Source organism: Notechis scutatus, chromosome 3 (genome assembly GCF_049901735.1).
Source record: "Notechis scutatus isolate UNSWTSFEM ecotype Mainland chromosome 3, rNotScu1.2, whole genome shotgun sequence".
Lineage (NCBI taxonomy): Eukaryota > Metazoa > Chordata > Lepidosauria > Squamata > Elapidae > Notechis > Notechis scutatus.
The window spans coordinates 128,647,760-128,674,228 of record NC_142011.1 but is presented as its reverse complement, the minus strand read 5'-3'; the positions used below and the strand labels follow the sequence as shown (position 1 = coordinate 128,674,228).

The window sequence follows — 26,469 nt, the reverse complement described above, 5'->3', positions numbered from 1 at the left end:
CAGAACCGGTAGTAAAAAAAAAATGAATCCCACCACTGCTTTAGGAGCCCATTATCAAGGGCAACAATCAGGGGCATCCTTGTCCAAGCTCCTGGGGGAAAAAATCAGAAATCTTTAATGTAGAGTAGGAAGGTGCTCTGTTTGTGTGAGTGTTTTTCAACCATTTTCAGAAACCTCAACAATCCCATTAAACTCACCTTTATACATGAATCCCATCATGAGATACTCAGAACTCATACATATATGTTTATAGTAGACCCATTGGATGCTTTGTCTAGATGCTTTTACAAACCCTTATCTTTACTGCAGAATTAAGAAGCTGGATGTAGTTTGATAGTGATTATGATTTCTTTGTATTTTTATTACGGGATAATGCAACTCTCAAAATCCATAGGCGTGTGTATGAGGAGGGGAGAATCAGACTGATGATGTCAGCATTGCTGTGCCATGATACAATGTCCTTCTGTACAATAATTGCTTTTGGTCACAATTTGTCCTTCTTTCCCCCATCAAATGCTACACAAATATACAAAAGAATACAGGTATTCCTCAGTTTACAGTGGCAGTTGGGACCAGAATTTCTGTTGCTCAGTAATATGGTTGTAAATGTAAAATAATTTACAATTGTAAATAATAGTAGCAATCCTTAATAGTAGCAATCCTGGAAGTCCTGATTCTGATATAATATTTGTAACTCAGAGGTGAACTGTGAGTATTTGGTGCTCTCTGGGCTTTATTGTTTTGCTGCAGATATTTTATTACCAAACCAGCTAATATTTTATTTCATCAGTGCTTGAAGGAAGTGGGACTTACTCACATTTTATATATTATTGGCAAGCTAATGTATGCAATCCTGATTGCCATTATAACTCCAGGAGTGCACAGTTCAATAAGAAAGAAACAGGTGTCCTAGGAAAGGTGCATGGGGACACACAAAGACTATGGGCAGGTGGGGTGGTTGCTGCAGATAGGCACATACTCTGGAGTATGGGGGAGTGCTATAGACTGTGGGCTGGAAAGGTGCTGCAGGTGGATACATGCTACAGCTTCTCCTTAGAAAGTTCCTCAGGAGAAAAAAATGGTGGAAGTGATTTATGAACTTCCCTCCTCATTTCACCATACACTTTCCTTGTGGAAGCCAATAGGGAATGTTGCAAGGACAATGCAATCACTGTAACTGCAAGCCAGCTGACAAGTCCCTAAATCACAATCATATCACCATGGGGGGAGGTGTTTTGGTTGGAAGTTTGAGGACTGGTCGTACTGTAAGTATCACTCATTCAACACTGTCATAACTGAATCATTTCTGAACAAGTGGTCATAATCCAAGGATTTCTCTCGACAGCTTGTAGTGTAATTTTAAGAATTGAATAACATTCTAAATAACAATAACAATAATAATACAACCATTCTACATCAGAAAAACCTTGGCCTGGAATAATAAATATGCTTGCAGATAAAAATTCTGATCTGTATTAGTATGTATATAGTTGCAAAAGTCCTTTTAAGAATACAAAATAAAGACAGATGGTGTTAGCATACTATCCTCCAGTCCTTAAATGAGGAAAAAGGTATGCTAGCGTTATGTTCCCTGGACTGCTGGGATCTATTTTGCCACCATAATGAGGCTGGTGACTGGTGCTATCTTTACTGCTTTAATGCAGGACAATTTAAGGAAAGCAATTAATAGAGTCCTCTTGCTTCATTTCCTCTCCCATCAAGTACTATCTGCCAGAAGAGGGAAATCCCTTGTGATTTCTTTCCTTAATACGTAATGAGTGAAGATGGATTGAAGGTTTATCTAATTTTTAAACTGCCTGAATAACAGGTAGCAGGTATAGAGGTGCTCCCCCAGCACTTGTTAGCCCACCTTTAAAATGCCCTGGTTGACAGGCTGTAGCTATGATGGGTAACAGGATGAAGTGGGAGGGAGCATTCCTAATACATTGTTGTTCCCCTTCATTCCATGCCTGTGATTTGGGCTAATTTTAGACAAAGATTGAGCATTCAAAATATTGCTAGATCTCTGGTGAGCAATAGCTCATCTAAGAGGTCACAGACATGGAGAAGGGATTGCAAGTAGTATTGTGACTGTTCCCTTTCCTTTTCTTGTACATCTCTGTCCTGATCCTGTAATCTTCTAGTCCAGGGGTAGGGAAACTTGGCTCTTTTATCACCTATGGACTTCAACTCCCAGAATTCCTGAGTAAGCCATACAAGGCTTCCCATCCCTGGCCTACTGGTTATTCAGTTGTGGGGGAAATAAATTTTTGACTTGAATGGGACTGTTTAATATATAAATGTAGGACATATTCTTTATATTCTTTATATGTCCTACATTTGTATATTAAACAGTCCCATTCAAGTCAAAAATTGATTTCTCCCACAACTGAAAAACCAGTAGGCCAGGGATGGGGAACCTTTTATGGCTCACTCAGGAATTCTGGGAGTTGAAGTCCATAAGTGATAAAAAGAGCCAAGGTCAAGGGACACTTACATAGAAACATAAGAGACTGGGTAGACTTGCACCCTAACTGCCTCATGTTGTCCATGGATTGTGTTCATGACAAAAATATATTGGGAAAGAACGGACTGTAGCAGGATACTTTAAAACTGGAAGAACTAAAGATAACTTTAAATTGCCTCTATTATGGACTGGGGGTTAGATAAAAGCAATATCAACAACATGGGGCTATGAAACATAACGATAGTTACTGAGGGAATGTTCACGCCATAATTAGACAAATAAGAGGATACTTTATTAAAGGAAGACGTTATTGCCACTGTTTTATTACAGATATGGGGCTGAGCCTCAGTGAAGGTGAATTGCCCAGTTTCAGAGTCACTCACAATTGATACAAGATTGCTATAACTATTTCCTGGCTCGCAATTAAACTTTGAAGCATCATGCTATCATAACTTTCCATTGGCACATTGTCTTCAGTCTTTTCATACAGAGAGATGATTTATTAGTTTAGAAAATAAATGAAGGACATATGTCAAAAGTGAGGATTTTATCATTGTACAGATTTCAGAGGAAGGAATCTTAACTATGTATTCAGTGTTGAAATTTTAAAAGAAAAAAAGTTTTCCTGGATTGTGCCTAAACAAGTAATAATTGTTGTAAACATGACTGCTAATTATTATGCCATTCAGACTTAGGAAGATATGTGCATATTTTTTTTAATATACAAAACAAAACCAGAATGAAATAATGGTGACAATTTTTGTTGGAAATGTTGCATTCTTTAATTCAGAAGAAAATATGTGAGAAATTGCTACCATGGATATAGTCCCCCATTGATATATTGCCATGCTGAAAACTTCTGAAAAGAAATGACATTGTTTTTTTAAATTTATCTTGAATGAGACAATCCTTTTTAGAAATATATTTACTTAAGAATTCTGGAAGAATTAACATCAATGTTACTAGCATTTTCCCATTGGATATTGATTTATGGATTCTGCTAAAAAAGTTAGTCAGAATCTAACTTGGTTTTGAATGATAAACATCAGAACAGATATAAAAAGGCCATGCAGGTAACAATTCTTTGGAGAAATTAAGACACCTGCATGTTTGAGGTGGATTTGATTTACAGGTTATGGTTAAATAATTTAGCAATTTAGAAGAGGAAGTCAAGCTATTCTCCAAAGCACCTGAGGACAGAACAAGAAGCAATGGGTGGAAACTAATCAAGGAGAGAAGCAACCCAGAACTAAGGAGAAATTTTCTGATAGTAAGAGCAATTAATAAGTGGAACAACTTGCCTCCAGAAGTTGTAAATGCTCCAACACTGGAAGTTTTTAAGAAGAAATTGGATAACCATTTGTCTGAAATGCTATAGGGTCTCCTGCCTAAGCAGGGGGCTTGGACTAGAAGACCTCCAAGGTCCCTTCCAACTCTGTTATTCTATATTCTAAAATATAATCATTCCTGCACAAACAGAAAGCTAAAATAGGCACAAGCCCTTTAGCTGTCCATTAGGAATACACCATTGGGAGACTTGAAATTCCAGGTTAAGGAGAAATCATCATGGAGAAAATTTGTTTGGTCACTAGGGTTAGGAATGACTGGATGGAACATAACCTATCAATACATTTCTATGGCGATATTGTTATCCAAGTCCACAATGGGCAGCACATTAACCTAAAACCATTGTTGCAGCCTTTTGTGTCTTCCAAATACATGCTGCTAAAATTGGATCACTAACCAAATGAAAAAGAAAGACATTACATAATAAAAATGAAGAAAAAAGACATTGTTAGACATGTGGATTTGCTATGGGATCTTCAGAAGATTTTGTTTATGCAGATTAAATGGGATGGATTCAGTGATGGGATTCAAAAAAATGTACTACCTGTTCTGTGGGCATGGCTTGGCTTGGTGGGCGTGGCTTGGTAGGCATGGCAGGGGAAGGATACTGTAAAATCTCCATTCCCTCCCCACTCCTGGGGGAAGGTTCTTGAAAAATCCCATTCCCTCCCCACCCCACTTACCTGCTTTCCAGTTCAGTTCTCCTGTGCAGGGCAAGAAAAGAAGACCCAGCCAATCAGCTGGGACTCAGGAGGCAGAGAATAGATGGGGGTGGGGCAGGTCAGAGGTGGTATTTGCTGTTCTTTGAACTACTCAAAATTTCTGCTACTGGTTCTCCAGAACTGGTCAAAACCTGCTGAATACTATCTCTGATGGATTCTGTAACTCAACAATGGAAGATATTAAGTATTAAGATCTAAACCCCCATTCCCCTGCTCTTAGGCGGCCCCACCGCTGATTTTGACCCGAAACCCCCCCCCCCCCCCCCCCCCCCCCCCCCCCCCCCCCCCCCCCCCCCCCCCCCCCCCCCCCCCCCCCCCCCCCCCTGTCCCCGCGCGCACCATATCCAGTGTGCAACAAAGGCCTCCCCCAGCCCACCCCCCCCTCCCCACCCCTTAGGCATTTTTAATATGGCCCTTAATTTGGGGAGGGCTTATTTCTTCATGCCTATAAAACGGCTGGGACAAAATCTAAATGCATCATATGCATTTTCCTGGATATATATTCCTGAAGGGGAGGGACACAAAAGAGGGTCCAAATGTCTAAAAGCAAACTAGCTTTTGTCACAAGAAATAAATTATCTACTAATGCACTAATTATAGCATTCAACTAAATATGCATTTTACTGTATTGTTGCTGCATTCTGTCATTTAATTGTATTATTGCTATGTTTTATCCTTTTATACCAACACTATAACACAATCCATTGACTCCAGAAGATATTGTTTGCCTTCCATCCTTTACAAATATATTATTTGTTGCTTGTGTAGTCAAACTGGTATCCCATTCTCAAAGTCTAATTGTGTAAATATTGACTCAAGAATAACTTCTAGTGAATGAAAGCAGGAGAGAGAGAGACAATGCAAAGGAGAGAGCTGTTTATAGATAGCCTATTTAAGACAGTAGCTTTGTTTGTTTTACCAAGATTGGACAATTATCCTACTGTAATTACAAAGCAATTCATGTAATTTTCTTTATAAACAATTTTCTTGAGATTGAGAATGTGTAACAAATGGAATAGTTTTACAATACATGCATCAATCAGAGGTGGTATTCAGCAGGTTCTGACCAGTTCTGGAGAATCGGTAGCGGAAATTTTGAGTAGTTTGGAGAACAGGCAAATACCACCTCTGACTGGAGATTTTATAGTATCTTTCCCCTGCCATGCCCACCAAGCCATGCCCACAGAACCGGTAGTAAAAAAAATAGAATCCCACCACTGAAGATGCTCCATTGTCATTTATTTGCCCCAATTTTTATATATGGTGGATAGTTATATGTTATATGAGAAAGAATGTGAGGCTGTTAAGAGTTCTCCTTTTCTCCTGTTCTATTTTCCTTCTTTGCTGTGATAAACAAAGATGGCAACGCCCAACTAGGAAGGTGAAGCTCTCGCTCCTGGACCACTATCTCCCTATAAAGCCATCACCTGCACCAGAAACCACTTTTAAAGCTGCTGTTACACCAGTAACCGTGAGTAAACCTGAGTCCAAAAAACAAGCCCAAAAACGCTAGATTCTGAAGCTGTGGAGCCCAAATATTCCTGCTAACAGATCCGGAGCCCTCCTCTCCTTCCCCAGAGAAGTGAAGCCCTTTCCTTCACTTGGAGCCTGCCTGCGGAGTGCTAACAACCTACCTTCATTTAAATCCCTCACACAGCTGATAGAAGTTATCTTCCACGCCAGACAATGCATTTCCTTTAATATCCCCCACGCAGTTTTCACCGCCACATCGGTCAGCTGGCAGAAAAAAAAAAAAAAAACAAGGGAGGAAAAAGCCCTGAGGCTCTTAGTAGCCAAAAGTCACCCTGGACGGCAGAGGAATGCTTTTGAGACTGACTCGAAGAAAAAAAAGAGATTTAGCATGGCTAAAAATCAAAGCTGTGACAGAAGTAAAAAAGAAAGGAAAGATCTTGTAACAGCGTGCTTAATCTTGGTAAAAAATCACTCCAATTTCTGCAGTGGAATTTTCCTTGGAAAGTGGGACTCTAAGGAGGAAAATAGCTGCGATTAACGATCTGGAGTTACTGTCATATTTAGTTAAAAGTAAAGGACAGATTGGATTGGTTAACCCAAACTTCTGGACTGTATTTTTACTACTACTCAACTTGAAGAGCTTTAAGAAACTATTGCAAAACAATCTTATTCAGAGACATATTGATTGTAGTCAAAGTGTTTAATTCAGCAAGTTTTACTCTATTTCAAAAACCCTTTGAACATCGTGTTATAACCTTTTGTTTACAGAGTAATAGCAATCTGCTATTACAAAGAGCAATAAATTCCTCTCATTCAGTCAACTACAGCTGCTAGTAAAACAATTAACCCTTTCCTTGCAGACTCTTAATACTACCTCATTACTTTAATCAAACACTGATTAATTCATTACCTCAAAACTTACAACTTTTCTACCTCATCACCTATATCAACGATTAGATAATCAATTTCTATAAAATATTTTATTAATGGTTTAATTGATTTATTGTTTTAATTGATTAGTGTGATTAGAGTGTTTAGTGCAAATAGTGTGATTACTGACTAGTTTAAAAGATCAAGATTCATGTAATTTAATTGAATAGTAAAACCAATGATTTAGTGAATTTAAATGAACAGTGTGATTAATGATTAGTGTAATTAATTGATTAGTGATTAGAGTAATTAATTGATTAGGCTGATTGTTGCTCAGGAATATTATCTGACTAGAGAGATTACTGCAATTGATTGATTGGTGTGATATTGGCTATATAGATTACCCAAAATTGTTCCTTTAATTAATTCAATCAACGTACTATCTTAACAAACCTACCATGCCAAAAAGAAAATCCAATGCCAAACCACAACCTAAAGAGAAGATAATCCTGAACCACAAGACTCCTGCACATGCCTTAAATGCTACAAAAATCTAAAGGATAATGAAAACTCCATCAAATGTTCTCTGTGTAAAAATACGCTCATCATGACTGCTTGGGATTAACCAAGCAATTTATTCAATACCTGGAATCATCCAATGAGTTTCCATATCTCTGCAAACCATGCAAACCCAAACTGGATCTGTTGGAAAGAGTTGATACCATTGAAACCATTGAAACATCCCTTAACACCATAGTAGCATCCCTGGACGCCGTAAAAGAAAGAATATCCAACCTTGAAAAAAAAAGACACAATGCAAAAACCTGAACATCCAATAGCTACTAACCACATCTCTACCCAACAACCACAACCCAATCCAAAACCCAATCCACAAATAAACACAACCCAGACAAATATTGATATCCCAATCCTCATCAGAGAAGCTGTTGAGCGAGAACGGAAACGTCCAAACGCCATCTTATTTGGTCTAGAGGACATCAATGACAATGATGACATCACAACTGTCCGAAACATCATCAGTGATTATCAAGCATCAACCATCTCCGCTGATGAAATACTTGACATTTCCCGCATTGGCCGAGAGCTCAAAAACAGAGACGGCTCTGTGGCCCCACGCTTGTGCAGGGTCATTTGCAAAAATGAATTAAGCAAACGTAAATTCATTTACACTATAAATTCACTCGCCAAAACCAACACCAACCATAAGAACCTCCGTTGTTGCCCTGACCTAACCATACAGCAACGTGCCTGCTCCCGTGTACTCCGCACCGAACTCAAAAAACGTCTAGACAATGGAGAGAAGGACCTGTACATTGACTACCATGCTGACTGTATCAAAAGTAAGCCACACAACCTGCAACTCAGCTTTAACCCTCAACCACAACCCTACCTCAACCGATCCACCATCACCCAAGACTAGGCATGCACCCCCTAACTACCTCAATTCCAACTACTGCTGGCCTTAAATGCAAACTACTCAATGCAAGAAGCCTCGTGAATAAAATACCTGAATTTTTCCTCCTACTAAATATGGCTAAATTCGACATTATATTTGTCTGTGAAACATGGCTCAATGCATCTCTCCCTGACTCCATTACCACAGTAAGAGACTATCATGTTTACCAATCAGATCGTGAAATTCGTAGAGGAGGTGGTGTTGCTATCTTCTATAAAAAGTCCTTACATCTAAAAAATATCCAAGTTACCCAGGAGCTTGCTCTTCCTGAGACCATCATCTGTGAACTATCCTTAAATATCACAATTCGATTCTTACTATGTTACAGAGCACCTGATTATGACATCGAACATGTAAACAAGCTAAATACATTACTAACATGGGCTGCATCCTGCCCATACGCTTTTTTCTTTCTTGGCGATTTCAATCTACCTCATATTGACTGGACCCTAAATGATTGTACAACTGAAATCATACACACAACCTTCTACAATGCTATTACAAATCTGGGACTGGAACAACTAGTAACCAACAACACTAGACTAAACAACTGCCTCGATCTCATCTTCTGCAATAGTTTGAATTTAATTTACGGAATACAAACTAAAGAACCCTTTTCCAGCAGTGACCACAATATGATTGACTTTTGTCTCAACATACGCCCACACAAAAATCACCACAATGATGTAATCCCCAATTGTAACTTCAAAAAAAGGCAACTATGATCTTATAGACAACGATCTCTCATCCCTTGATTGGCAATCTCTATTCACTGGATGCAATACTGTTGAAGACCATTACAACATATTTTTACTTGAAGTCAAAAGAGTCATCAAACTATATGTACCAACAACAACTCCCAAAACAAAACAAAAAGCAGATTACCCATAACAATAAGGAAACTTCAATCCAAAAGAGATCACTCTGGCGGAAAAACAAATCTGGTCACGTTGCCAATTTCAAAAGCCGATACAAAAATTTATGCCACCAGATAAAGACCGAATGCATCAATTATCACATTAAACAAGAGGAAAACCTTCTAAGCACCAATTCCACCCGTGCTTTTTACAATTTTGTAAACAACAAACTAAAAGACTCAAGGTCTATCCCACCCTTGATAGGACCTGATGGTAAAGACTGCAATGACGACACCATTAAAGCCAACATCTTTAACACATTCTTCGGCTCAGTATTTGTAAACAGCAATGGATCATGCCCAGTATTTCCTAGCCGTACCACAGATAACAACAATGATCTAATACATATCGATTTTACAGAAGACAATGTTGAAAAAGCACTACGCAATCTAAAACCATCTCTATCTATTGGACCGGATGGAATATGTGCCTACTTCTTAAAAAGCTATTCACTGCCATAGCCAAACGTCTAAGCATAATCTTTGAAAAATCTTTCAGGACCAGCTCCTTGCCTAACCTATGGTCACAAGCCACAGTCATCCCCATCTTCAAAAAGGGAGACCCAAGCCTAGTTGAAAATTACAGACCAATCTCTTTATGCTGCATCACCTGTAAAGTCATGGAATCAATTATTAACCAATCCATCATCCTCCACTCAGAGACAAACAACCTACTCTCCAATAAACAATTTGGTTTCAGAAAAAAAACTATCCTGTAATCTGCAACTCTTACACTGCAAAAACATATGGACGACACAACTCGACCAGGGCAAAGCAATAGACGTAATCTACATAGACTTCTGTAAAGCCTTTGATTCAGTGGTACACGACAAACTACTCCTAAAAATAAAATCCTATGGTATCTCTGGACAACTGAATAACTGGATAGAAGCATTCCTGGCAAACAGACAACAAATGGTCAAAATTGGGAGCGTCCTATCAAATTCTGTACCTGTCAATAGTGGTGTCCCCCAAGGCAGTGTTCTAGGACCAACTCTCTTCATACTCTACATAAATGACCTCTGTGATCATATTAAGAGCAATTGCGTTCTTTTCGCTGATGATGTAAAGCTGTTCAATACCACGGACAATACTGCTACCCTACAAAAAGATCTTGACTATGTATCCGAATGGTCAAACAAATGGCAACTTCAAATCTCAACAAATAAATGCTCTGTCTTACATATTGGCAAAAAAAAAACAGAAAATAAAATACAAGCTGAATAGTCAAGATCTTGTTGATGACCCAAGCTCTGTAAAGGACCTTGGAATACTCACCTCTAATGATCTAAGTGTTAGAGCCCACTGCAACTACATAGCCAAAAAGGCATTAAGAGTTGTTAACCTAATCCTACGTAGCTTTTTCTCTGGTAATATCACACTACTAACCAGAGCATACAAAACATTTGCTAGACCAATACTCGAATACAGTTCATCAGTCTGGAACCCACATTACGTATCTGATATTAGCACAATTGAGAAAGTCCAGAAATATTTCACAAGAAGAGTTCTCCACTCCTCTACTCGTTGTAGAATACCTTATGCCACCAGACTTGAAATTCTAGAACTAGAAAACCTTGAATTACGCCGTCTTCGGTCTGATTTAAGCATGGTATATAAAATCATACATTGCAATGTCCTACCTGTCAATGAATACTTCAGCTTCAACCATAACAACACAAGAGCACACAATAGATACAAACTCAAAGTTAACCGCACCAAACTTGATTGCAGGAAATACGACTTCAGCAATAGAGTGGTCAATGTCTGGAATACTCTACCCGACTCTGTAGTTTCTTCCCCAAACCCCAAAAACTTTAACCTTAGACTGTCTACTATTGACCTCACCCCTTTCCTAAGAGGTCTGTAGGGGGCGTGCATAAGCGCACCAACGTGCCTACCGTCCCTGTCCTATTGTTTCTCTTATTCTTCTTGTATTTTTCTTATATGTACCCATTTCATGTATTCACAACTATGTATACACTTATACCTATTATCTTCAAATAAATAAATAAATAAATAAATAAATAAATAAATAAATAAATAAATAAATAAATAAATAAATAAATAATATAAATAAATAAATAAACAATTGGCAAATCAAATCAAATAAATAAATAAATAAATAAATAAATTTTGGTATATTGCTGATAGAGGTAACCTCAAATTTTAAATTCCTACCTTTATACCCTCACAAATTACTACTTCCACCCCCACACTTGCATATGCTCAAAAAGGTAATACTGCTTCATTTGTCAATATTAAAAAGCCTTTGGCAAGTTGTGATTTTCTTTCCTCCACACTTTACTATTGAAAAGGCAGCTGTTTTTTGTTCCCTTAATACAAGGTTGAACATATAACATACAATTTGGCAAGTCAAGTGATGAATGGTCAGCCACTCAATTGCTTTTCCTCTACATAGTTCAATTTAAGTAATTTGGGCCATTTGTGGGAGACTGCAAGTATCCACTTTGCTACATCACCATCATTTAAATCCAGTGCTTCATTCAGAAAGATCTTAGTGTTCTGTTTGTCTATTGGTATAATCTCCATCACAATGATGCATTTAGCAGCCACATCCAAAGGTATACATCTAAATATGCATTTAAAGGATTATGTACAATATTAACTTTATTACAAGGGTGATGTAAAGACTCAATTGAACCCGCTATTTATAGGCACATATTTGAATGCACTCATGGTTAAAATGATTAGTTAAATTGTATTTATATGTTTGGTTCATAGTTGCTCATTCTGCATTTGCTGCAACAATTATATCCAGCTATAGGTATATGCAGACCAATAAAAATCCAGTATTGACATTGCCTGTGTAGTAGGTTAGCATACTGGTCCAAAGGAGCATGTATGTATGAGTGCAATATCTGCTAAAATATGGACTTGTTATAAATATTTTTCTACTTATGTAATTGTAATATAATTTCCAATAGGTAGGTAGATAGATGACAGACAGACAGATATGACCACCCTGTGGTTATACTTGAGCATGTACACATTAATCTTTCTCTTTTGTAGCTGTCATTATTTACATTGTCTCTTTTTTTAAAAAAGTAACATGATTTTAGTTATTTTCAATTTTCAGTTAGGGAAAGATTCTGAAGCCACATGCACAGGTGTCCATGATCTCAATGAAATAACAAGATGCACGCCATAGCATCCAAGTTTATGCCTTTTTATACTTTTCAATAAATGCAAAATATATAAGGGGAGGATTTTAAACCACAGTGGTACAATAACAATTTCATTACTGCCCCCATCCCATTCAAGCTCCCCCCCCCCCCATGTTTCAGCTGATAAACTGTGCATCATAACACTGAGACTTAATTTTTTTCTTTATGGCCACATAGCTGCAAAGTCTGGATGAGAGAAATGTGCAAATTACCTCCCAGAAGTATTTAATATACTGTTTTAAGTTACTGTTCATTTTAATAATATCACGTTGGTCTTTTACAGGTTGAAATATCACTGAACAGGATAACTTGTTGATGAAAATCTGAGTAAAGTGTAAGTAAACTTTTTCTACTTTATGCAGGATTACCTTTTAATTGTTTACTACATTAAAGATTTGTATTTAAACACAAAAATAGCTTACAAATGTGGGTGTAATAGACACTTTTTACATCCACTACAAGTGTCATTATAGTTTGTTAGATTGTTTAATAACTGCATTTAGCACCCCACCACCCCCATGTTGTCTATTCCCTTATCCAGTGGTTGGTTCAAGGCGAGGCATTAGTCTGTTACAATATAAACCCAACCAGTATTATGAATTGGAAAAATGACAACCCACTGTTAATTGAAATACACAGTTAAGATGAAAAGCATATATTCTTTCTTCCCTCTGTTATTTAATTGGAATAAAATGACTTGAACCTTAATTGCTAGCAAATAGTCTTTTATTCTCCCAATAGCAATTTACTGAACCATCCAACAAGTTTTAAAAAAAAAAAACTCAGATCAAAACGTTTTTTTACAAATCATCTCCACTATATATCTATTATTCTGAGTTCTAGTCTATGATCTGGAAAAGTTAGAAATGAAATGAAATCATTTGCATAAGGAAAGAAGGAGATACAAAGTCCCATCTCTAGGCTACTAGTTTTATTCTATTAGTGATATGTTCTTTCACAGTTATCTCATCCTGATTGTTTTCATTTTGAGATTTGCATTTTCTTTGTTGGCAGTGGTCGGGTATTTTCCCACGTCATTATAGTTGTGCTTTTAAAGTTGTAGTGACGTTTTGGCAGAATCTCATCTGCCATCATCAGGCTTGTGTACTATATATATATAACTTTGCAATTTTTATTCATCTGGGTTTTAATTTGTTTTTTGTTTGGTTTCCCAAAAAATTCTACTTCAATCACCATGATGAAAAGAGACTTAAAAAAATAATAATTCAGTTTTGTGCTTTATTTCCTATATGAGCAGTAAGTACACTGTAGTTTTTCTCTGTAACATCAAATACAGACTGAATATATATTTAAAAATAATTTAAGTTAAAGAATAATCACAAAATAATTGATGGTAGGAATCGTATTCATGAGATTCATAGCAATTTTAATACATGATTAACCTATGAAGCACTACAGACTATGAGAAATTTATTGGTTCTTTGTTAAGCAATTAATTCCATACATTGGAAAAAAAATCCTAACCCAAGCAATGTTTTCAATCACAACCACCTTATTTCATGGTTCATTAGTAGAAAATCATCCTGGGTTCTAAAAAATGTGTTGTTTGGACCTAGGGGATGAATTATGCTTACAAACTTCTTCCTTGACTCTTCTAACATTTTCTGCCCCCTGACTATTTTACACAGAGGGGTGGGAGGGAGAGGGAGAGGGCATAGCAGCTCAGTAGCATCTGTATTTCTGAGAATTCCTCTGCAGTTAATAAGTCCTATTATCTTCCTTAGGCAAGGAGTGTTGATTCAGTGGTTAAGATTTTGGGTTTGAGAGCTGGAAAGTTGACAGCCCAGTTTGAGAGCCAGGCACCATGCAATGGGGTGAGCTCCCATTACTTGACCCAGCTCCTACAAACCTAGCAGTTTGAACGCATGCAAATGTCAGTAGATAAATAGGAACCACTTTGGTGGGAAGGTAACAGCATTTCATGTTCCTTAGTGGATACTCATCATTATGGAAAGGGTCTTTGGACAACACTGGCTCCCTCACCTCTAAGAAACAATGATAAGCACCACCCCCTAAACACAGGCATGACTGGACAGGACAAATCTCTACCTTTACCTTCCCTAGAGAATGAAAGGAGCATAAAATGGGTCAGTACAGCTCCATGTTTTGTTATGGATATGTGCTTTCCTCTCCAGGTAAAGATCAAGAGGAAGATTATCCTGAAGGAAGCTAAATGAGGTGGCAGGTACCTTACTAGCAAATTTGAAATTTGTAAACAGCTATGGCCATTCTAGTGGACATTTTGTGAATGGCCCCATGTGACCCCATGTTTGGGATATGCTTATCTTATGACATATAGCTGTTATATAAGGAAAGGTTTGTACAATAAAGGTTTGTCCTCTACTAACTACTTCCACAGAACAAGCTAAGATGTAATTGGCTTGATTTTGGTCCAGTGTATTAAGGAAACTTAGCCATTATGGTTTGTAAAACATAGTTTATGAATCATCTTTTTTGCAGTTTTATACATTTATTTGTTCAGAAATCCATGCAACTTAGTGTGATATGGGACTAATCCTTTTCTTAGCAACTTCCAGTCTGACTATACTGGATTCTCCTATGCTCACCCCCAAGTCACCTTAACCTGATCAGGCTTAATTAATTCAGCACATTTATACAGGATTTTTTATATTGTCCTTTATCATACAATGTCAAGATGTTGTATAATAAAAGGACACTATTAAATAAAACAATGTGGAGATTAGCAAATTTTCAAAGCAGTTAGGGAATCTTGTCAAGAGCAAAAGAAGGACTTTTTATAATCCCATACTATTTGCTCTGACATTGATAGGATTGTTTCTAAGGTCTCCTTTGACCAAATATATTTAAATGAACTATGGCTAAGCATCCATGTACTAATGTTGTAAGTTCAGAACAAATCAGCTCCTCAAAACAGTATATTGATGTGTATTAAATACATTACAGGTCTATGTGAAAATCAGCCTCATTCACATGTATATTTATAAGTCAATTGGAAGAGTTGATTTTATTTGAATTTACACTTTAGTTCAAATAGTTTATTTGATCTCTTTTTATTTATTTTTTATTCAAATTGATTTGTTTCAAAGATTCAGTCTGATTCAGTAAAAGTGTAGGAGCATCAAATACCTTATTTAATTTGATCCCTAAATTCAATGTATTGTTCAAAGAGTCAATTTAAGAGTCAGCATTAACCTCACAGAGTCCTGATATGCTATGTTCCAATGGAATGAAATACATGTTGTGTATTCCTCTGTAGAGAAATGAGAAACCAAGGACTTTGAGTCCCCATTGGTCTCTATGGGAACCCTGTTCCTTGATCTCTAACTTCTCTTTCTGGGACCTCAAAGGTAGTTCATGATAAATTATATCTGGAACCAAATCTCCACATAGACCAAATATTTTTTACTCCTTAATTGCATCAAAATTATGCAAATCCAGCCTGCAATCATTTTAACTATCATTTTAACTATCAAATCCTGAGAATATGTATAATTCAATTAAGAGTTTATCCAGCTGACCAATAGGAAAGCACAAAATACATCAGTTGCTGTGAGTAGTGGGAATAATACCTAAATATTACAAACAGGCTCCCCCCACTTTTTTTAGTTTGGGGGCAATGAGCAGAAACAGCAGAAGGAGGCTTGAATCAAAGATTCTTGCCAACAGAAAAGGAACTATCATATATCCATTCTACAGAATTATAATTTTTCAAAGCAATAACAACTTTGCCCCAGGATCAAATATACTAGGTAGTATTAATGGTAGAGTTCCCCCACCCAGCCCCATAACCAGCGATGCTTTGGGATTACATCAATCCTGAGTTGATTCTGAACAGGTACTAGCACATCTAGAGATCAAATAGTAAATATTTTCCCCTCCTTTCTCCCCTTATTTTGGCTTGGTATCAATCAGCAATCACAGATGCAGTCACATTTCAGTCAGGATCCAGATTTAAATAATTGCCATTGTAATAATGTTAACCTCTGTGAATTCAAGACACTTGTTCTCCATTTTGTAAGGGTGAAATTCAAGGATTGCTAAAGTTAGCTGGGAGCTCATTTAATTTCTGTTTAAGTTAATAATCAACGTTCCCTTGAATTAATTGTGAAGTGTTGTAATTTAGTAGTAGAGGGAGATTTTCATTAAGATTCCTGATTAGAGAACACTAATACAGTTGCGAAGGTGATACAAATTTGTAACCTGCTCAACATTAATTACATATATAATTGCAGTTAGATAAGATGGAAAATAGTATTAGTAATGTGGACTATAGTATTTCTTAGAAACCATGACTACCCTAATTCTAATGGTGTTCCTTGATCTAGCCCTTCCCTGTAAAACATTCTATTCTTTCATGGAATCAATTTTTCACATCCATATTATGTTGTTCTTTCTATCTGTTCCATTCATTTCTGTTCAGTTTGGTTTATTTTAATATTTTTTTTGCTTGTCCATGACCATAATAAAAATTGAAATTGAATATTGTTCTTTTATGATTGCCCTTTCTAAGGCCGCTGGTTATACATTCAAATTCATCTTAATGTTCTGGAACTATGTTTCTCTACTTCCTACGAGCCTTCTCCAAGACTTTTGGTTGAGCCCTTTATTATGGTATACCTCTCTTATGATTTGATCATTTATATCAGACACTGCTGATAGCCTTTTCTTCTATCCATCTTTCACCTAAAAACCATATATACACGCACATAAGTAGTGCATACTACTAATCCAAGTGGAATATGGTGCTTGGTTTCCACTTCCAACTAAGGGGTTAAGTTTCCTTAATATGTATTAGACATATCTACTGACAACACCAAAATCCTCAAAAGGATGGAAGGCTGAGTCAACCCTGAGCCTGTGAGACTTGAACTGTCAAAATGCTGGCTGTTGGCAGTCAGCAGAATTAGCCTGCAACACCACATTCTAACCATTGCACCACTGTGCCTCATGTGCATTTGGAGTCTATTTATGTGCAGTCTATTTCCCACTACCAAATGGGCATGGAAGAGGCCTAATAAATTAGATAATGGATATGTTTGAGAAGGCTGATTAAGAAATGAAGGTTTTTTTGTAGTAGTATTATGGGAAGTATCAGGACTTATAATTATTAGTGTGGATTTTTATAGTTTTGTGGTTTATTCAACATTTTATTGTTATTGTACTGATATGTTGTATGAGAGCTGTGGAGAAGATGTATGTTGATCATAGGTAGATGTATAGGCTGAATGAGGATATAATGATTACTAAGGTTGCTTCAATCATAAGAGTAAAGAGTATTATTTTAGTAAGGGTATGTCATTTGGTACAAAACATGTGAGAGGGGTTAGATTGCTAAGTGAAAAGATTGTGAGCATGAGGACTGATCATCATTGTTGGGAGATTATTCATAAAATTCCTATAGCTTTTACTCTTGTTGTTGAGTAGAGTATTACAAAAATTTGGGTGATGGACAGTAACTAGATGATTAGTGTTAGTGCAAAAAAGTTTGGTACAAGAGCTACTATAGAGAGAATTCAGGCAATAGATGAGAAAGTTATAAGTTTTTGGAGTTGAATTTGATTTAGTCTACCTAGACCTTCAATTGTGATTGATAGGATTACTCTTGATAATAGGACAGTTTGGTTAATTTTCTTAGATAATATAATTAAAATACATGTTGATGCTAATATGTTAGGTTTGCTAGGCTTCTTATAGTTATGATTACTTGGGAATTTCTGGGGGTCAGAAGTAGAATGGGACTGCTGAATTTTTTTTGGTTGCTGTTTCTGTACTTCATAGATGATGGGATTTGGACACAATTGAAATTATAGATAGGTTATTGATCTCTAGGCAGGCTCAGGTTAGGTTTTAATGTGTTGATATATTACGAGAATAGTGCTGTGGATATTAGGATGTTAGATTTATTAGTAATGGCCATGGTGGTATTTTCAGGGCATGGGCCCATAGATTATTTGTTTGATTTTATGTAAGGTGGAATGTAGCATATATGGAAATATTGAAAGTTTTGGAATTTCAAGTGCATGTTAAAGTCTTGGCCTTCCAGTGTTAAGGAGACGATTTGAACATCTGTGTCAGTTTCAAGTTTATTGCATGGTTGGACTTAGTTACCTTAATCAGTTTGTTAAATAATATAAATTTTTATTAAAGTTTATATAAAATACTAGTTTTAATTTTAATTAAGAGTTAAGTTGTATTTACCTAGCTAGGAATTATGCCACCAATAAAAATCATATCAATTTATGGCCTTTAATAATAATATTAATCACAATAATGCTTTCCAGTATGTATAGCCTACAAATTACTTACTTCAGAAAGACTATCTTCCCACTCATGAAACAAAATATTAGGTATAATGACCAAACCTCCTACAAACAATAATATACAAATGATAACATTATATCAAAAATCATTAAACTAAGCACACTAATCATTACCCTAGCAAGTCTTCTATTATCAACAGATGTGCTATTTATATTAACTCACCAAGTTCCCCCACACCCCATGACACTAAACTTTTTCTTCAATCAACTTGCCTTCTTCAAAATCCTTCCACATACATAAAACAATAAAATTCAGCCAATAAATTTCCACAGAAATAACATCTGAACTTAAAAAAAATACAGACCAAAATATCTCAAAAGGTAGAAAATATACAAGTCCAGTTGCTATGACTCCACATTCAGACAGCCTTACCTGGATACGATATATTGTTACTCACTTTGGAGAGGAAATCTCCTGAGGTTGATGTGGGAGGATTTGGTACATTCCAAGGCTCTCTACCTAATTAACTTGCTTTAATTGATGAAGCTGCTTGAATGAGCAAAACATCTCAAACCAATAAAAGTCCAATTGCCATAGCCCAACTGTCAGGCAGCTTTACCTGGATGACTAAGAATCTTCATTGACATAAGGACCAAAGCAGAGGTGGTATTCAGCAAGTTCTGACCAGTTCTGGAGAACCGGTAGCGGAAATTTTGAGTAGCAAATACCACCTCTGACTGGATATTTTACAGTATCCTTCCCCTGCCACGCCCATCAAGCCACACCCACAGATCCGGTAGTAAAAAAAAATGGATCCCACCACTGGACCAAATGAATGAATGAAAATCAAATAATATTATCTGTGTGTGGTGTGTCTGGCGGGGGGGTGGGGGTATATTCAAGGGAGAATAAGCAATCAAATAAGCCAGTGAAATCATCACTACAATATTTCCTGCTGTTATATCAAATAATGTTATTTGGTATCTTATAACAGCATATCATAATATGATATGATAGCAAGTATAATTTAGAAAAGAGTGCTAAATTTAGACTGAAAACTGGAGTTAACTATTTATTCAGCTTTAACACTCAATAGATCATTTGGGTTAATTATTATTTCACAGTTTAACATAATTTACACAATCATTTTATAGATATTATGGGGTGAAAGAAATCATATATGATTTTCATTCTTTGGAGAAATCTCAGTAGATTTTAACAAGCAAATAAATATTTGTTAAAGAAATGAATTATAAATAAATGAATAGGTGATCTGAATATATATGACACATTCCAATTGGGAAAAAATGCCCAAGAAAGTTAACAGCAGATAATTAGATATTTTCCTCTGAATTGTAAAAAAGGAAGATTTAATCCTTTTCTTGCTATGCCTTCCAGTAGTTTTGGTTCAGGGAAATCCATTATTTATACCAGAGAGATGCAGTGATCTAAACAGAATCACAGGGAAGGGTGATCACCTAGTGTAACAGGGAAAGAGGGAGTTAGGTTACCTGGAGATTCAGAGGCCATACAGAGGTAGCAACTGTTTCTCAACCTCAGCCTAACATACTGGTTAGGGAATTCTGAGGGTTGGAAAAGTTCACACATCTTAAAATGGCTGAGGTTGAGAAACACTGCCTCAGGGTATCACCTGTTCCTTCCCCATTGACTAAGGTTGAAAAATACAGCCCATGAGTTACATCTATATACACTATTAGAACCATTTTTAACTTCATTCATCTGCTTTTCATTAACATTGAAAATCTTTGATTCAGTGAATGCCTTGCTTTTGTTAACACTTTTATCTACCTCCTGCTTTTCTCTCTCCATATTTGCACCCTAAATTCAGGGAACAAAGACTACTTTAAAAACAGGGATAGATGCATATCCCAAATATAACAAAAACATATAGTCTCCATGAAAATGATAGACGATATTACATAAGAAGATATATTTGTTATATTATGAATATCATTATTGTAGCATAAAAGTGAAAGATACTATAGTGTTACACTAGCATTTGTGGAAGTACAAGAAGAACAAATAATATTCCTAGCACAAACAGTGCCTAAATCAGTGAGGTTGTAATGAGTTGTGCAATTGAATATAAATGCTTCAAGAAACAAGTTAGTACAATGGAATGTTCAATATTTGCACTGGTTTATTCAAGTATAAATTATTGTATAAGGTTTAATAATTTGTCTAAAGATGAAAAGGGATTTTATACAAGCAGTAGGAGACTTTATACTAATAGAATGTCATATCTGAATGTAGCTTGTGGATTTTGCTATCACTGCTTGTTTTAACAGAGATTGCCCTTCAATTATATTGCTGTATATCAATGTTCTGTATTTATTACATCAATATGGCAGTGAAACCCTCTACATTTACCTATAATTTATATTTTGACCCTCCTCTGACCACCCTCTTCAAGGCTTTAGCTAGTTAATAAATATGTGCTGCAAAATGTTCTGCATTTCAAATAAAGTATATTTTTTTCTGCAAATACTTTTATTCACACATATTTTGTTATGTTCACCAATTAATCAGCTTCCTACTTCTGTGTCTTAAAACAGTTTTGCCTGCTAAATTCAAAGTGAAAGCATTGCCCTAATATCTGTACATCAACTACAACAGCAGATTTTGGTTAAAAATGTTGATAACATCATTAAAACTATAAGTTGTTCTTACATCTCTATGCTGGGTATCATTTGCAAAGTAGTTTAAAAATCCTGATTAACAGCCTACAAGTACATGCCAATCCAGCCTATTGTACCTTGTAGTTAATCAAACCATAGTTTATAAAGAAGACTGGATCTACCCATTGTACCTTTGCCATAGCTCACAAGATACATAGTTTGGAAATAAATGTATATGATTTTAAGAATTTCCTTATAATACTATTTCAAACATAAAAATTAACGTCATACCCCTAAAAGCCAACAGTAACTCTAATATAAAATATAACAGGATGAAGAAATCTTAAATATGTTCACCACCTTGAGTTATTTATAAAAAATAAAGATGGGATATATATATAAAAATAATAATATGGATTTCGTAGGTGTTTAGATCTATAAAAATCATATTAGAACTGACAGAATATTATGCCCAAGAAACTAACTTTATATTATCCTAAGAAATAGTTAGGGTTTATATTTATGAGTGTCAACTTTGAAACCAGATTAAGTTTAATTGGTGTGTTTCCACAATACATATTTAGCAGGCCCATCTACCATATGACTATATTTTTAAATTCAGGATAATGTCTCCATATTCCTCCATGCTTGAAAAACTGAAATTGGTGGATAGACCTTGATAAAATCTGGCATAACAAAACTATGTAAGAATCTGGTGATCAGGTGTTGAGAGGAAACAAAGTAGGACACAACAGCAGCAGGTCAAGTGATGAGAGAAATTCTTAAAGGAAACAAGGATAAAGAGTTAATGAAATTCAATAAATTGAGTTTACTCTGAATTTTGTATTCATTTTCATGTCCTCCAACCATTTGATAGCCCCAAACATTGTAAATTATTTGAAATATCACACTTCACCTGCTTAACACCCAGTGTCACCTCTGCATAGGTCCTGTAGATAAAAGGCAGAATAAAGTCAGAAAGCTACTGAAATGGGAACAAAATGAGGACATTAAATAGTATGGGAATAGAAAACATTTTAACAAGAAAGAAACAACATTTAATATAAGAGTGTGGTAGTGTGCCTTCATTTATTTATGGACTACATTTATAATGTAATTGCTTGCAATATTGATCATTCAATGTCTGAATTACACAAAAGAAGGCAGTAGATTACCAGTAACAAAATATGTCTAGCGGGTATTTGACTGTAAATTTAGCATAATGTATCTTTAGGGAGCAAATTTACTGTATTAGTTAATGTAAGCTCACATTTTCTCAGCTGTCATATCATGTTATGTCAGTACATTTCAAAACAAGCCTTGCAAGAAAAGTATGAATAAAAAGAATGAATACAGTTGTAGCATGGAAAATATATTTTATATAATATGCTACTTACTTGCTTAATTTTACATCTCCTTGCATCAATGCGGGATATAAATTGTAAGAGATGAAAACAGAAGATAGAGAAATATGATTGCCAATGAGAATCCTGTCAATTCATTCTCAATGTAGAGTTTTGGCTATAGCCAATAGGAATCTGGCTTGGTAGCTAACAAAAAAAGAAAGAAAGAAAGAAAGAAAGAAAGAAAGAAAGAAAGAAAGAAAGAAAGAAAGAAAGAAAGAAAGAAAGAAAGAAAGAAAGAGGAAGGAAGGAAGGAAGGAAGGAAGGAAGGAAGGAAGGAAGGAAGGAAGGAAGGAAGGAAGGAAGGAAGGAAGGAAGGAAGGAAAGAAAAATACATTGCAACAGTTTACTTGATTGAAAAGAACATAGAAGCATAATAATGAGAAGTGGGAATAATGTCAGAATAGTGCTACTCTAGTTAAAATGTATCTAGCTAGCTATTTATAAAATTGTTCACATTAATTATAAATTAATAAGGGAGACAATTGTTAGGACAATTAAGAGATAGATAGATAGATAGATAGATAGATAGATAGATAGATAGATAGATAGATAGATAGACAGATAGACAGATAGACAGATAGATATGAAAAAACAGATTATAATAAATATATTGCAGCGATATAATAATGGTGGGATACAGAATATAATGTGACAGGGTGACAGGATACAAAATATAATGAAGTGACAGGATACAGAGTATAATGAAGATTGTTGTGCAATTCTCTATATATTGAAAGTAAATTATTCATGTTTCATTACTTGATTATTTAAAAGGATAAACAGGCTTGATGTTTTTAAGTTTTTTTTCCTAAAAAAAATACAATTAACTCACTGGTGTATCTTAAGATAGAAAAGACATCACATAGAAAAGACATCTCAGCAGCCATAGGACTGGAGACTCAAACTATTGTAGCTGGAGAGTGATGTATACACTGGTTGGTGGTTTGCTCAAAGCATGTATCTTATATTGATGAAAATCTCATCTGTGGCCTCTCTATTCCACTTGTGGTTTTTCCAATAGCAGCGTTGGGCAATAGAGGATGGATCTACTGAAGAGGAATTAAGAATAGCCTTGAATCCAGTCCAACTATTCTATTTATCTGTTATGCTTAGAACAAATCAAATCTTAGTATAGTTAACTTTTCTGCCATGATTAACACTGGATGAAGGGGGGAAATTGTAAAGGTTAACAGGTCAAGAAGCAAAAGAGCAAACCATTCTCCTGACTAGTCTTGTGTTATTGGTCCATCAGTTATTCTTTCACACCCAATTTATAAAATTGCTACATTGGATAGCATCTATATGTCATTATGAATTCCAGAATGAATTACTGAGTTTGTTTGAAGGACCTACAATATTATGATTTTGTAGCTCAAGGGATATCTTAATTTTTCATAATAAGCACTACTTCTAGACTTAAATCTTGTCTTATGTAATAATGTTCAGATTATAAATGTTTTAGTCATAGTGACAAAATCTTTAGATTTTTTTATCTAAAAAAAAAAACCAGCACATTCAATAAAAGAAATGTTAACATTCCACTCAGATGAAGTCACCCTATATAGTTTTATCAGTTTTTTTTTAAAGATAGAAACAATATGTAATACTAAATCAGACCTAAACCCAGATGTCAGTGTGTTTAGGTGGGGATTCATTGATGTAAATCAGTGAACTTCAACTTTAAAACAAAGATGATTTTATTGTTTGTTTCTAAGTAATTAAATGTTACACCACCAACACTAGTAAAATAGTATCTATTAAACTGATTACATGGATGGAAAATTCCCATTTATCTCTAAAATAAAGGAATTGAAAATAGGCTTAGGGAAATCATGATATGTTTTTTCTATATGGTTATCATACATGGTAATAATTGAGATTTTTCATTCAATTTACATACATCCTTTGGTTTAAAAATGTACATGAATAGGAAAAATGTGAACATAGCAATACCACACTGGGTTCAAAAATATTTATATTATTTCCTTAAGCTTTACTGAGAGGATTTCATTTATTTATCATATGGGATGTGTTAGCCAGGGATCACTGAGGTGACTGACTATCTCTATGAAAGGATTTTTTTTCAGGCAGTGTTATCTTTACCTGGGGGATGCCTGAATGTGGTAGGCAATCAGGGGAGGTTCCTTCCTTGTTTCTCCACAGTTTATTCGCTCATGGGAATCGAGTCACTAAGCTGTCAACCTCAGTGGTACACAGGCCCAGCGTCTTACCATGTGAGCCACTGAAGCCCCTCTCTACTGAGAGGAGATCTTTTCGCAAAGCATTAATATTTAAAGGATTACTTGTAGAGTAATCTGATTGTGATACCAGAATACGCAGATATTACAAATGTTCTGTAAAATAGCATGCCATCAATAAAGTACAGCATTTGTATTTTAAGCTTGAATATTAACATACACATATTCCACACAATTCAATATTGCTATGAAACAGGCAGGGTGACCTAATATATCACCCTGAGTTCATTCTGTTATAAACAGTTAAGTATATAAAAGTAACAGTTTATTTTTTCTGTAGGACATTAGAGATAATCAGTTAGGAATGAATATTCTTCTGAAAGGAAAAAAAAGATTTAACAGCTGATTAAATAATTACATTAGAAAGCCTATGGATGCTCCAAATTGAAAAAAATTAGGATAATGAATTACTCTATGTATAGTGTTGTACTTGAGCAGAATGCCACACTCTATTGATTAATTTATGCAGTTTTCAGATATTTCATTTTTCTTATATCCAATGAACGTCACATTTAAGCCAATGAAATGTGAGATCGGGTCCTGCTTTAGCCATGAAATCTGTGTGATTTTGGACCGATCAGTCTCTCTCAGGGAAATGGGGAAGGAAGGAGTAATAGCGTTATTGATTATTAATGAAATATTTTAAAAATAATAAAGGCAAAGTCTTTTAGAAATCAAATTTTAAAAAGTCCTTGAAAGTAAATGATGCAAATCAATTTTATACAGAAGAAGAAAGTTATCAAATCATTAAACTGGTAAGGCATTCAGGCCACTGCTTCATGCACGAATCCTAATTGAATCATTGTGACTAAAACTGGAAATGATTCTGCTCAGAAGTGTCTTGATGGACATCACATAAATTTGATAATAATAATGATTCCAGTTCAGATGGTTAGTTTTCATAAACTATAATTTTCTCTGAATTATTGTCTCAGGGGTTGTTTGTATAATACTAATATTAGGTAAATGCAGATAGTGCTCAGCTTAGTGACATTATCACAGACCTTTACATATGATCCAGTTTTGAAATTCAAATTACTGTCCCTCCCCATGGTCATGTGATCATATTTTGGGGGCTTCGCAACTGGCTCACATTTATGGCATTTGTAATGTTAACTATGATTTAAGACATTTTTTTGTCAAAAACTGATATTGGTTTCCCATTTCCAAAAAAAACCACCCTTTGGATATAATGGGTTAAACAACATTCATTTAACAACCTCTGTAAAAATGGTCATAAAATCAGGAATGATCACATAGTGATCTATTTAACAATTAACAAGGATTATCAGTAAGTTCCTTTATTTTGGTCAATGATCAGCAATGACACTAGTATCAAAGCAAGCTTTACTTCCAAAAGCAGTGTAGAAAATTGGGACAATCTTCTGGCCTCTTTGTAAAATCACATTTTATCTGAATTTAATAAAAAAAATGTAAATTAC

At 35.5% G+C, this 26,469-nt stretch overlaps 1 protein-coding gene across 2 annotated transcripts in view; it reads left to right on the top strand.

Moving 5' to 3' along the window:
- Positions 1-26,469, top strand: part of CDH18 (cadherin 18) — a 659,070-nt gene that overhangs the window by 269,830 nt on the left and 362,771 nt on the right. For both annotated transcript variants that reach the window (XM_087961171.1, XM_087961173.1), the window contains one exon: positions 12,744-12,794. The gene's annotated coding sequence lies outside the window, so the exon portion shown is untranslated. The remainder of the gene's footprint in view (positions 1-12,743; positions 12,795-26,469) is intronic.